The sequence below is a fragment of the Mus caroli genome, chromosome 2 (assembly GCF_900094665.2).
Source record: "Mus caroli chromosome 2, CAROLI_EIJ_v1.1, whole genome shotgun sequence".
Lineage (NCBI taxonomy): Eukaryota > Metazoa > Chordata > Mammalia > Rodentia > Muridae > Mus > Mus caroli.
The window spans coordinates 97766952-97776925 of NC_034571.1; the positions used below are offsets into that span (position 1 = coordinate 97766952).

General features: G+C 46.4%; 1 protein-coding gene across 7 annotated transcripts in view; it reads right to left on the minus strand.

Annotated features, from left to right (window-relative positions):
- Kiaa1549l (KIAA1549 like) overlaps window positions 1-9974 on the minus strand; it is a 271141-nt gene that overhangs the window by 158564 nt on the left and 102603 nt on the right. The window lies entirely within an intron of this gene.

Here is a 9974-nt window from a genome sequence, read left to right on the forward strand (position 1 = left end):
AGCCCTGGCTGTCCTGGAACTCACTTTGTAGACCAGGCTAGCCTCGAACTCAGAAATCCACCTGCCTCTGCCTCCCGAGTGCTGGGATTAAAGGCATCTGCCACCACGCCCAGCTTAATGACATAGTTTCTAAATGGCATTTAGTTTGTATGCACACATTTATTCTACACACTCCTCATGGATAAATTTAAAGTAAGGTTAAATAACTAAAATGTTTTTATGCTGATGGAATATATGGCTTTGATGCTGCATTATTCTTTATAATTTTAGAGTTATGTTTTTTACTATAAGGAAGGAAGAAATTGTTAAGAGGTTATAATTATAATCTTCTACTCTTACAGATCCTAAGAAAGAACAAAGTAGAGATTATTTAAGAAATTTTATGGTCCTTTGGGTTTTTTTCTTAAATCTGCTGTAAGATTCTAATTCATTTATTTTAGTTTAACTTTTTATGAGATCTCATTATATAGCCTTGGCTGGCCTGAAACTCTCTATGTAGACCAGGCTGCCCCAGACTCACAGAGACTTCTGCCTCTACCTCTTGAAGGCTGGGATTAAAGGTGTGGACCACTGCACCCAACCAAGTAAGTGTCTTTGAAAATCTCATGCAGTAGAACTGCTTTAAAAAACAATTGGGTGTTATCTAAGCTGCAATGCACCTCAGTTTTATTCAAAGACATGTCACTTGCTCCTTAACAAATGTATGCTTTGGATGTGGCATCCAAGTCACTTTTAGAGGGTTGGGGCTGTGTATTGGCCCTTACTCTGCTGACGCCTAGTTTTATTCTGACATATATCATAAAACCACTGGAGTAGATTTTTTTGCATATATGTGGTATGCATGCCTGTGTCTACAAGTGTTTTCATGTGTGCTTACCCATGTGTGTACAGTTGCACACGCACATGTAAGTGCATGTAAGTGCTCATGCATGTGAAGGCACCGAGTTGACATTGGGAATTTCCTTGATTGATCTTCACATTATTTATGGGGGTCTCTCAGTTGAAACTAAGAGCTCATCAATACCACTAGATAAGCTGTTAACAAATTACAACCATGGCCTAACAAGATATGGTAAATGGCAGTGGCGATGCTAGCAGTGAGGATGCTCACAGTAGAGATGCTGACAGTGGGGATGCTGGCAGTAGAGATGCTGACAGTGGGGATGCTGACAGTGGAGATGCTGGCAGTGGGGATGCTGACAGTGGAGATGCTGACAGTGGAGATGCTGACAGTGGAGATGCTGGCAGTGGGGATGCTGACAGTGGAGATGCTGACAGTGGATGCTGGCAGTGGAGATGCTGGCAGTGAAGATGCTGACAGTGGAGATGCTGACAGTGGAGATGCTGACAGTGGAGATGCTGACAGTGGATGCTGGCAGTGGAGATGCTGGCAGTGGGGATGCTGACAGTGGGGATGTTGACAGTGGGGATGTTGACAGTGGGGATACTGACAGTGGGGATGCTGGCAGTGGGGATGCTGACAGTGGATGCTGGCAGTGGAGATGCTGGCAGTGAAGATGCTGACAGTGGAGATGCTGACAGTGGGGATGCTGACAGTGGAGATGTTGACAGTGGAGATGCTGACAGTGGGGATGCTGACAGTGGAGATGCTGACAGTGGATGCTGGCAGTGGAGATGCTGGCAGTGGGGATGCTGACAGTGGGGATGTTGACAGTGGGGATACTGACAGTGGGGATGCTGGCAGTGGGGATGCTGACAGTAGAGATGCTGACAGTAGAGATGCTGACAGTGGAGATGCTGGCAGTGGGGATGCTGGCAGTGGAGATGCTGGCAGTGGAGATGCTGACAGTGGAGATGCTGACAGTGGATGCCGGCAGTGGAGATGCCGGCAGTGGGGATGCTGACAGTGGGGATGCTGACAGTGGGGATGCTGACAGTGGGGATGCTGACAGTGGGGATGCTGACAGTGGATGCTGGCAGGGGAGATGCTGACAGTGGGGATGCTGGCAGTGGGGATGCTGACAGTGGATGCTGGCAGTGGGGGTGCTGACAGTGGAGATGCTGACAGTGGAAATGCTGACAGTGGAGATGCTGGCAGTGGGGATGCTGACAGTGGAGATGCTGGCAGTGGCAGTGGCAGTGGAGAAGCTGACAGTGGGGATGCCAACAGTGGAGATGCTGGCAGTGGAGATGCTGACAGTGGGGATGTTGACAGTGAGGATGCTGACAGTAGAGATGCTGACAGTGGGGATACTGACAGTGAGGATGCTGACAGTAGAGATGCTAGCAGTGGGGATTTTGACAGTGAGGATGCTGACAGTGGAGATGCTGACAGTGGGGATGTTGACAGTGGGGATGCTGACAGTAGAGGTGCTAGCAGTGGGGATTTTGACAGTGGGGATGCTGGCAGTGGAGATCTTGGCAGTGTGGATGCTGGGAGTGGAGATGCTTACAGTGGGGTGGGTTTGGAAGCTATTCACACTGAGAAAAGAAGAACATGCCCGGGTATAAAGTTCAGAGTTGTGCTTTGGGTGCTAATCTGAGGAGCATATTGGGTCTAGAAAGCATGTTTGCAGAAGGGATCGGCCCTCCCCAAGCAGCTGCTCAGGTGTCTCCTCTGGTTCCTTTCAACTGGGAGAATCTGGGATCCTAGCCCACCCCCATGCCCACCCCCTACCTCCCACCCTTGCATCACAGATCTCAGGAAGAAGGCCAGTGCCTTCAGGGCCTACGACTTTAGGTGGAGAGAACCAACAGTTTTAAAGTGGCAATTGCCATCGTAACTTCTGATCTCTGAGAGCATCTTAAGAAGAAGGTTAACACACTTAACAAGAATCCCCAAGGCCTGGTGTGTGTGAATTTTCTTTTTATTTTCCCAGTGAGGTATAGCCCTACTATCTTAGTACTTAACAAGAAAATGTGTTTCTTCCCTATCGACATCACTCTGTTTCACATTTGACCATGATTAAAAGTGATGTGACTGTAAATGCAGATAAATTATTCACAGCATGGCCCACCAGATTACATTCTTTCTGCTCACAGAGATGCTGCATGGAGCTCTCCTGCCCAGAGCCTGAAATTCAAACCAACACTCAGGAGAGAAGCATCCATCCAGAAAGCCCCTCCCCACATCTGCAACACAATCAAGTTTTTAGAAAACTGAGTTTTTTCACTGACCCACTTACACAGACACACTTGATCTGTAAAATACCATTACCCCTCCTGTGATGCCAACAGGAGAAATCTGTGCTACTAGGAAACTCTAGGAACACCCAGCAGGCCCTCCAGCTGGCAGCCTTCTCTGAAGAAGGCCGGCTTACATGTGTCTGCTGCCTGGAAGTAGCTGTTTGACTGCATATCAACTTAGCCCTGGCATGTCTAGAGAAGGAGATGTTAAGTCTTCCAAGGATTCTTATCCCCCCAAAATCCTAATGTCATGTAACTCCCCACTCTTTGTGTCAGTAGAATAATGGGCTTATCATCCACGAGTGGGTTTGGCTTTTCTATGAGGAAAGAAAAAATATTTGTTGGCTTTAAGCCTCCAAATCCATTTGCCAGAGTTTCCCTTGGAAAGCAGCTTACGCACACTAGGTTCAGAGCAGAACAGGTCCTCACATTTTCTTTTCGATGCTAGGTCATTTGCTACAAGGAATAAAACCAGCTCCTCTGGTTAATTTAAACAATCCAAACACTTCAAGGAAGAATTCAAGGGAGTCAGAAACCCAACAGGAGGAGTGGAGACTTAGTCATGGAAACCAAGGGTGCTCTCTTCAGCAATGGCTCTACACTAGGGGTATGCAGGGAACATCAGGGGAGAGCTTTAAGTTTGTGGAGAATGTTGATATGTTGACCCCCTTCTCGGAGACTCTGGTGTCTTAGCAGTGAAGAGACACCATGACCATAGCAACTCTTATAAAAGAAAGCATTTAATTAGGGCTGGCTTATAGGTTCAGAGGTTTAGCCTCCCCCCTTCTCCTCCTCCTCTTCTTCCTTCTTCCCCCACCCCTGGCCTCAGACAGGGTTTCTCTGTATAGCCCTGGATGTCCTGAAACTCGCTGTGTAGATCAGTCTGGCCTCAAACTCAGAGATCCACCTGACTCTGTCTCCTGAATGCTGGGATTAAAGATGTGTGCCACCACCACCCAGATATGTTAAGTCCATTTTCTTCATAGCAGGGAGCATTGTGATACACAGACAGAGAAGTAGCTGAGGGCTCTACCCCAAATTTTCAGGCAGCAGGAAAAGAGAGCTACTAGACCTGGCTTAGGCTTCCTCTTGAAACCTCAAAGCCCACCCACAGTGACAAACTTCCTCCAACAAGGACATATCTCCTAATCCTTTCAAATAAAGCCACTCACTGGTAGCCAGGCATGTAAAGCTATGAGCCTATGGGGACCATGATTATCCAAACCACACTTGGTATCACTGACCCTGGATGTTGCTGCTCCTGTGGTCTCTCCAATCTTCAGTCCCTGAGTCTGTGGAGAAAGCATGTTTCAGGGAGGCGGGGTCATGTTGGCTTAATTTGCTTTGCAAGCTCTCTCTGTGGTTAGAGGTCAGGGTACCTCTCTCCAGGCCCACCAGGCTGCGGCATGAGGGAAGAGCTAATTTCCCTAAAAGGAGACAATCAGTACTCTTAGGAGGGAAAGCAGATGTTCAATAGGCAAAGTGCCAACTCCCCTCCATTCCATGTAACAATAATAATTTAACTCATGGGCAAAAGGTGTTTTTATGCCTTTACAAGAGACAGCAATCATGATCCTAGAACTCTGTTTTATCAGGATCATGCTTTGCCACTGACCAGGGACCCTGGCAATAGGTGTGAAATGTCTCAACCTAGGATTAATGTCAAGTTTTTCATTGTCCCTAATGAGCTTAGATGAAGAGTTCACAGTTGGCTGTGCTGAGCCAAGCCCTAGGGGGAGTGGGGGTCTCTAGGCCTCTATCCTCATTTTCAGGAACTAGAGATGCAAATCACATCATACAAGATCTTGCCTTTGGCACCTCTCCATTAGAAATCATGACCAAAGCATAGCATCACTCTCAAAGAAAACCGTCCTCTGGACGATGCCACAGTCTTTCCCTCCCCGATTACACCAAACACTCCTGTTAATAAAACAGAAAACCTACTCTGACCAGAGCTGGGCACCATCCTCTGACACAATGTGGTATTTACCTGATCACAGTGCTGCAGGCTGATGGGATAGTAGATAGAGTGTGGAGAATGGCTTTGAAAGAGACACAGCACCCAAGCCTGGGTCAAAAATAAATCTTATTTTGTTAAGGAAGCAAAACTAACATGGTGACCTAGGCAGGTGACCTGTTGACATCACTGACTGTCCTTGAGCTTCTCTCAGTGTTTGAAAAGAAGTGAAGAGGTTTCCTCTGAGCAGACCACGTGGCAACAAGTTGAGTCTGTGACAGGCTCATGGGTCAAATCCATGTGACAGGGAAGAGACAGGCAGAGAGACAGAGTAAAGCTCTCTAAGTCATGTCCCATCTTATCCACACCCTATTCTTGCCTTATTTATAATAGCCAGAAGCTGGAAAGAACCCAGATGCCCCTCAACAGAGGAATGGATACAGAAAATGTGGTACATTTACACAATGGAGTACTACTCAGCTATTAAAAGGAATGAATTTATGAAATTCCTAGGCAAATGGATGGATCTGGAGGGCATCATCCTGAGTGAGGTAACATATTCACAAAGGAACCCACACAATATGTACTCACTGATAAGTGGATATTAGCCCAAAAACTTAGGATACCCAAGATATAAGATACAATTTGTTAAACGCATGAAACTCAAGAAGAACGAAGACCAAAGTGTGGACACTGTGCCCCTTCTTGGAATTGGGAACAAAACACCCATGGAAAGAGTTACAGAGATAAAGTTTGGAGCTGTGAAGAAAGGATGGACCATCTAAAGATTGCCATATCCAGGGATCCATCCCATAATCAGCTTCCAAACGCTGACACCATTGCATACACTAGCAAGATTTTGCTGAAAGGACCCAGATATAGCTGTCTCTTGTGAGACAATGCCGGGGCCTAGCAAACACAGAAGTGGATGCTCACAGTCAGCTATTGGATGGATCACAGGGCCCCCAATGGAGAAGCTAGAGAAAGTACCCAAGGAGCTAAAGGGAACTGCAACCCCATAGGTGGAACATTATTATGAACTAACCAGTACCCCAGAGCTCTTGACTCTAGCTGCATTTGTATCAAAAGATGGCCTAGTCGGCCATCACTGGAAAGAGAGGCCCATTGGACTTGCCAACTTTATATGCCCCAGTACAGGGGAATGCCAGGGCCAAGGGGTGGGGGTGGGGGTGGGGACTGGGGGTGGGGAGTGTATTGGGGACTTTTTGGATAGCATTGGAAATGTAATTGAGGAAAATACCTAATAAAAAAAATAAAATAAAATAAAATAAAGATCAAAGATAGCTTAAACTTGCTAAAATTATACAAAAGTGTGCATGCATCTTCCTCTTCAGAGGTAAATTCCAAGAGATTTTGAGGTCTGTGTGTCTGTCTGCGTGTGTGTATGTACATGCACAAAGTATACACATACACCTATGAATGTGGTAAGGCCACAAGAGGACATCGAATGTCCTGCTCAATGATCTTTTTATTCCCTTGAGACAAGGTTGATATCTCTCTGAACTTAGTGATAGGCTCATGGCCAGCAAGCCTCCATTATCTTCCCCTCTCCATCTCTTCAAGTGCTGGAGCTACAGGTCCACACAAGTATACCTAGCTTTTCACATAGCTAAGGCTATGTGACGCCAGGTCCACCTGCTGCAGCGCTCCTCCAGAGATTGATGAGACAGTCTGAGACCTAACAAAAGGTCAGACTGCTCACGGGATATTCTACCTTCTCCTTGCCTGGGCGGACACCATCCCTGGACTTTCCCCTGTCTAGATAGGTTTTGCCTCTATGCTACTTGAAACTCCGACAAGAATCATCCCTCTGCTTCAGCACCTGACAGCCCTGTTGTTTTATTTCTGACAGTGGCTTGCCACTGGTCAGAATCAAGACAATCTAAGGGGTCAGTTGCTTGAAGTAAAAGATGTCTTTACAAATCAGAGCAGTGCCATTCTCATTTTAGACAACCATAGCCCCAGAGAGACAATGCTATTATAGAAGAACACAGGATAGAGAGATAGCTCAGGGGATAAAGTGCTTGTTGTGCAAATAAGAGGACCTGAGTTCTTCTGTAAAGCCAGACATGATAGCACACATTACCATCCTTCTACAAGATGGGAGACCAGGCAAGTTAGCCTGCTAGACACAGTGAGAACAAGAGGAGACCCTGTCTGAAACAAAATGAAAGGCACACATGCACCCACACATATGAGCACACATACACATTAAAAAATAAAACAGAAAAAGAAAGGCAGAACTCTTTATGCTGAGAACACAAAATGGATTTGTGGGCGAGCGTGTGTGCTTCAGATGGTGCTTGCTTTATTTGGGATGCAAGTTTGCCTCCAGATTCAAAACTTAGTAACATATGGAAACAACCAATCAGGAAACACAGCTCCTCCCTCTGTACGTTGGAATGTTATGGATTGCGTGGGTCAAATACCCGCTCCCCAAGTTAACTTTATTCCTACACTTTTGTATAAACTCCACTACTCTCTGGTCTGACAACATATTGTGGTGCCATAGGACCCAAAAGAATCAAAAGCATACATACGGTCACTGTTGATGGCCAGAGAACATAGCACCCTCTATGTGCCCTGAGCTTGACAGCGAGTACCTCAAGATGGTGGCCCTTGTGGTCCTTGCTCATCTATTCAGATCACATAGATCTGGTGACTATGATGAATCAGAAGCTAAGCCAGACATCAGAGCTTTCAATAAATGGTGGCAGTCCTCTACAATCTCAGACTCCAATTGAGGGGACAGGCACTTACTCCATTAACTGCTATGAAATACAATAAGAAGTGGCAGGGGTAAAACGAAAGACCCAAACCCCTGAAAAGGAGATGGCCCGTTCTGTTTGATACACAGTACCAGGTTCTTGTCACTTAAAGCATGGCATTAACTGTGGGCACAGTGTGCAGAATCCCAGGCCCCATCCTGGAAAGGCAATCCACATTTTAATGAAATTAAATGCTGGTGATTCTGGGCATGTTAGAGTTCGAGAAAGCACGCCATTAAATGGCAAGGATAAGGCAAACACCTGAGTCCCCTGCTAACATTCCTAACAGCAGCTGCCACTAACATACTCTGGGAACAAATGGGGGAAGCCAGAATGAAACTAGATAAGGAAGTCAGAATCTCCCTGTGTTGTCCAGGCTGGTATCCAACTCACGGGATTTTTTGCCTCGGCCTCTTAAGTGGCTGGGGTTACAGACATGCCTCACCATACCTGCCCTCTCCCTCCCTGCCCCATGCCACATTCTTAGCTGCCTAATCTCCCAAGTCCTGTATTGTACTACTAATGACAAAACTGTTAATGGCCAAAATATAAGAGTGGAATCCTGCTCTCCCTGCTTAGCCTGGAAAGATAAGAATGTATTGAGTAGTTAGGTAGACTGACTCCAGAGTAACGGCCTTGGATTCCACCTGCCCCTGAGACCAGGGCTACTCATATCCTCCCTCAGTTTCCCTTTCTGGGAAGATAATAGTGCATGATTGTCTAGGTCACTGACCAAACAATACCTAATAATGTTGGATATTTTGTTACTTTTAACTACTGTAGCAGATCCCGACCAGTGACCGCCAGATCCACTTTCCTTCCTCCCTGAGCACAAATGGGCTACATTTTGCAGGAGTTCAACTGTTACCCATGGGCTCTGTCTCCTAACACACACTGGCAGGAACATAGCATAGTTCTATTTGGAGCGGCTGTGGAAAGTCTGGCCATGGAAACATAGAATACAGATTTGCCACTTCCAGGTGTGCCTAACAAAACCTCCCATGGACTTCTCCCATATCAATATCAAGGGTCACTCTGAGCACTATAGGATAAAGATGGCAGCAATTCCATCAGCCTGGGTCCTGAATGATTTTATGCAACAAGCCAACATCACCTTCATTATAAGCGCTGCCAACGTTGCCTGGGAAATGTCATTCCTGTAATGTGAGACATAAACTCCTTCTGTGTGGTTAGGGCGCACAAAGTGTGTGTGATGTGTTAGGAGACAGAGTGCATGGGAAACAACTAGAGTGAGATGGTGTCGAGGGTAGGCCCCTATGATAGGATTAGCAGCTTTAGAAGAAGCAAGAAAGAGATGTGCCCCTCCCCTAAGCCATTGCCTGCTGTGTACTGGGCAAAGCCCATAGAACCCCAGAGCAAGAGGACTATTGTCAGGAGCAGACTTTTTTGAGTATGAAATATGCTTTTCCACCCCCAGTGTGATCATGGTCTTGAACACCTTGTCCCAGCTAGGGAAGGGTGGTGACAGTGCCATCTTGAGAAACTATCGAACCCTTGAGACAGAAGGTCTTGAAGTGGGTCACCAGTGGAAGGACCATTTACTGATGGTAAGGCTTGTGCCTAACCCTAGCTCTGGCTCAGCCTTTCTGCTTTCTCTCAAACATTGTGATCCCACTGTCACAGCTAGGCCACTTCAACAACACCAGTAGCAGCAGCAGCAGCAGCAGCCGCCACCAAGCCCATGTCACTCTGATGAAAAATGTGAGGCGAAATGAACCTCCTCTCCTTTCGTTGTTTTTGTCTGGTATTTTGCTACAGCAATGAGAAAAGCAATACCATGTTCACTCCCTGACAGTTTGCAGACTCTGCAAACTAAGTGCCTGCTGCTTGTGACACCCAATCTATGATACTTTGTTACAGTAGCTCAAAGTACGACAGGAAGTCAGAGGTTCCAGAATCCACCCATTATAATGGCTAGTATCGCTTAACCACGGTTGGCCACTGCATGATCAAATTACTTACAACTCACCTGACAGGGTTCTTATGGGGATTTAACAGCATCATTAATATGAAAATGCAAACTTTGATGTGTCGCAAAAAGAGAAAGGGAGGGAGGGAGG